The following is a 4,810-nucleotide window of genomic DNA, read 5'->3' on the forward strand; positions in this document are numbered from 1 at the left end:
GACAGTGGCTTTCCATAAATTATTTGACCATTTAGATACACAGTAAATTAATTTTAAGACACGGTTCCGAAGGAAAACATGACAATGCTTCAGTGAAAATGGGAATTTTCACATCAATTTCTGTCTGTGGGCTTTGCAAGAAAGCTCAAAGGAAAGTGATTGCATCTGTGTTAGCAAAGAGCATCTGAACAGGGGTCAGCGAACACTCCCAAGGCTGTGGAAGACCTTTAAACAAAGCAGAACTGAAGAAACTGCAATTCCAGTTTTAGCTGTGACACAACTGCCACTGAATCTCATGGAAACACGCTGTAGTGAGTTAAACTTTCAAGGCTCCCTTGCCGATAGTTCATTTTCCCTGGGGGTCCCCAGCGGCCACCAGAGCGACTGGTGGCAAGAGAGGGACTGAGCAGGGGACATGACGAAGAACAGAAACGGAGCACGTGAAAGGCAGCAGGGAACTCAAACAGCACTGGACCATTGTCCTGCTGCTGCACGCTGGAGGCCTTACGAGGACGGGCGCCGTCACTGTCGCCACGCCTTAGAGGAGCGAGGGTGAGGGGCAGCCTGCGCTCACGACGGCACGAGCTGCACTCGCGGAGGCTTTGCAGAACGTGCCCTCGTTTGCAGCCCGCTGCTGTTGGTTTAGCCCAGCGGCCTTAGAGCTGCTTTAGCGCGTTTCAGACGGATTTTATCTCCACGCTCTGGAAGTAACCTCCCTCCTCCAAATCCAGCAGGCTGGCTGCTCTGCTGGAAGCTCTGCTCTGCACACGCGGAGAGAAGGTGAATGTTCTGCACCAGCATTTCATTGGGCAGTGGCACTTCCTAACCCAGAGGAGCATTTGCAGAAGTGAGCGAAGAGTTTGGGGGCCTTAGAGAAACACATTCAGCAGCCAGCTGTCACTCTGTGTCTGTTACAAACACGACTCAGCCTTCTCTTGCACTCAGGTTTAGTACTTTTACTAATCCTTCCTTAAATACAGCCAAAACACGCTGTAGTTTTCCTGGGCTTTGAGGGCTTTTCACTGCAATGCTGCTTTTCTGACTTGAGAAAAGACGCCTCTGTTATGCTGCCTGGAATTGATTCTGTTACCTGTGTGAAACAGGCTGCAGCTTCTGAGGCCAGGTCCTGTCTTTGTAGCCAGTTCAGTGTGCTGCTTTTTTTTTCGTGATTAAACTAGTTGCTAGGTTATTATAAATACAATAAATTGAGTGTAAAATTACACTGACAAACTCCAAGAATGCCACTGTTTGTTAGTGAACTTCCAACTCCCACTAAAGGCTGCAGAAATGTTGCGTTCAATTAATTATCAAAAAAAGAAAATGTTACTTGCCTACAGTAATGGTAACGTGCAGCTCAAACAAAACTGCATTACTCCCATAATGTTTTGGTCTCATGAAGATTTTGTCCTAAACATCCACAATTAGTACATTATAGCAAAAAAAAAAAAAAAAATTAAAATTATATAATTATATGCTTTACAAGGTGGGTGCTGTGGTGTCGGACTCTGGTTCCCTGTCTCCTCAGGGATTGTGCTCGCTGTCACTGCTTTCACCTTCTTCCCTCCGTCCCCTGCCATCGGCCTCGTGCCACTGCCCGGAGCAGGGGAGCTTCCTCAGAACTGAGAAGCCCCTCCCTCGCGCCAGGAGAAAGCACGGAGACAGGGATGAAACCTCGGCACAGAACCACCCATCTCGGGTGTAAAACCAGAGCCCCCCGCTCCCCTTGGTTCAGAATAACCAGTGGCTGGCAGGGCATTCCCAGTTCCCGTCTGGCACGTGGGCGTTGCTGTGCAAGCCAGGCTGCGGTGGTGGTGAAGCTCTGGGATGACTTTCCTGCCAGCACAGACCAAGCCCTCGTTATCCAACTTTTGTCTGAAATGAATCCTCTGCCAAACGTTGATGCACTTTTTTTTTGGCTCAGACTTTGAGATTTTTCATTTATCAGACCTGTTATTTTGCTTCAGCTTCCCGTTTCCAGTGCAGATGAGAAGACCGATACTGAAATCCGCGATCTGTTCAGGTGACAACCAGCAGAACCCGCAGCTCAGAGCTGATTTACTACATCATGCTCAAGTTTTGGCAACCCCCGTAGAAAACCTGGACGAGACCCTTTTATTACCACATTGCTGGAAAACCGAGTGGAAAAAGTATTCTCGTAAATCCTCAGTCAGGAAAAACAACAAAAAAAATCTGAATTTCAGTGAAACCCTGGGAGGAACGTTAGGAGTTCACAGAATCAGATCATAGCGTGCCTGGCTCAGCCAGCAGCGCTGTGTGGAGAATGCCCTCTCTGAGGCCAGCCGAGTGCCAGCGCATATGTACTTTTCCCCCAGAATGGCACCTGACCTGCCTGCTACTGAAACAGCTGCTTCGCGGGGCATCTCACAGCCCAGCCACCTCTGGGCGCAGTCCCACCCAGGACAACAGCAGCTGGGACACCTCCACAGCACCCAGTTCTCTGCAGCTGACCAGGTGGGTGCAAAGGACCCCACCACCCTGCAGCCGCTATTTCTGACTGCAGCGATTGCTAACGACGCTGTCCTTGACGGGTAGGGAGGAGCAGCGTCATCGCTGCAGAGAGACTGTAGACTCGTGAAACCCACTATAACAAGGAGCAGTAGCCAAAAGTGCAGCCTGGGAGATGAAGATGGGAAACCTTTTCCACTAGGAATGTAACGCGGCCATGGCACAGCCTGTCTGGGGAGGAGGTGGGCAGAATCTCTGTTCTTCAAGAACACGTGCTGTTCCAGGAGCGTTCACACCTCATCACCAATGCGCTACGGCCTGCAGCCCGTGTTCGTGCCCGTCCACCTGCCCGCCTCTGTCCTGCAGAACTGAACAACTGAGTGGCCAAAGCCCCGACTTCAGCACGGGGCCGAAAGATTCGCTTCCTCAGCACAGACACCTGAGCTCTTTTAGGGTCTGGCTCAGGACAGGACGCCGAGGACGAAGCAGTAAATAGTCACTGCTGCTCCCACAGTTCTGGTAACGGAGTTTCCCATTTCCCAGCCGTCAGGTGGAAGTACAGCTACGGTTTAGCACGCTGGGCAGAGTGAATGTTTAGCTACGTCTGACTGTTCCAGCAATTCCACAGTAAATCCTTTGAGCCACAGTGCTCCACTTCTACTCACCTCTGAATCCCATTAGTTAAAAGAACTAGTTGCATTTTTTAACTTCTTTTTTTATACATGGCTTTAAATTCCTGAACAAAACTGTGCAAAGTGTAAGAAGAATGAAGATCTTACCTGTAACTGAGCTCTCAAGGGAATTACTGGGAACAACCTCCATTGCACAAACCTACAGATGCTGCTGTCTCTGAATTATCTGTGGTTTCAAAACCCCAAATGCTTTCAGTCTGTGTCCTTAAATATATGTTTACAATACCCTTATCTTCTCATGAGGCTCGGTTTTCAAATCAAAGTTTATTAAAATGTCAAAAATAGAACTTACAGTTTCACATATGAAAGAAGAGGGCATACACAGTACAGGCCTTTAGTAACAAGAGGTGAATAATGCTTAACGAGCTACAGCGGGGAGGTGGCATCACCAGGCGTTAACATACCGTCTCGGGGGAAGGGAATCTAAACGCTACTGCAAACATGCTCATACATATCTAGCGAGGGGGAACAGTTCAGCTGAGCGTGAGGAAAGGAGGCTGCCTCCACGGGGAGCGTGAACTGGGCGCATCTCAGCAGCAGAGACCGGCGTGGGCTCCTCGAGTATCCACGTACCGGAGGAAACGCAAGATGAACCAAAACATCTCTGGAGTTACACGTTATTGTCGTTGTAAAGCCTCATCAATCTGAAAAGACCTGCAGAGCACAATTCAAGGGCCCATCTGGGAACCTGACTTGTTGCAAAAGATAAAACAGCAGCTCGGGCAACGGCTCCTGCTGGAGAAGTCCTGTTTCATTTGCCGGGGATTGCTGCTCAGTTCTGAGGTGAGACTCTCGTTCTCACGGCTGTAACTGCCTCATTTCTAGCAACCACCAGAAAGGAGCATAGGAAAGACTTAATACTCTGAATCCTTAATTGCCCTTTCTGTTAGAAATTAAATACTTGATTCATCCGAAGAGTCAAGAGAGACAACATAAATACAAAAGCACGTACATAATAAAAAACATATACTGCATCTCCTAACCACACCGCTCCATCAGCTACTACATAGTGACTACTTATTTCTCATTCTAGCTTACCAGCTTATTTGTGAAATGCCATTCCTCCTGCCTATCCAGTACCTTAGAGAGCCAGGAAAGCTCACAGATGTTTTGCGACGCGGCTGAAGTCCTTCACTGAGCCGTGTTCCTCCTGCTCCTTGCGCGGTTTCCAGTTAGCACGTAGCGCAAGGCACGGGTGTCAATACTCGCTGCGTGAGATGGAGTCCTGAACGTTCTTCGCCCTGCAAAGGAATCCTCTGCATGGCTCGAAGTATGCTGATCCTTAAGGGGAGAGGAAACCAATTTAACTCTTTCTCAAAGGCTACCCCCAGCCTTCTCACGGCACACGTGGGTAGCCAGAGCTTTGGGGAAATCTGTTCTGATTTGATTTCTCCATCTTGGAACATACGCTGATGTACAATGGCGATTAAATCAAACGGACAGCACTGGATTACTTCTAAAACAAGCTTAACACAAAATACAAACTGCAATTCAGTTCAATACAATAATAATAATTAAAAAAAAAATCACCACAGTAATTTAAAAGCACAAGGCCATCAATATCATCTGCCAGCAGCCAGGCCCTTGTGTACGGCTACACCGATTAAAAAGAGTCAAAGTTCCTGCTAGTGACTCTCTACCAGTAACAAAAA

Source organism: Chlamydotis macqueenii, chromosome 12 (assembly GCF_036417535.1).
Source record: "Chlamydotis macqueenii isolate bChlMac1 chromosome 12, bChlMac1.mat, whole genome shotgun sequence".
NCBI lineage: Eukaryota > Metazoa > Chordata > Aves > Otidiformes > Otididae > Chlamydotis > Chlamydotis macqueenii.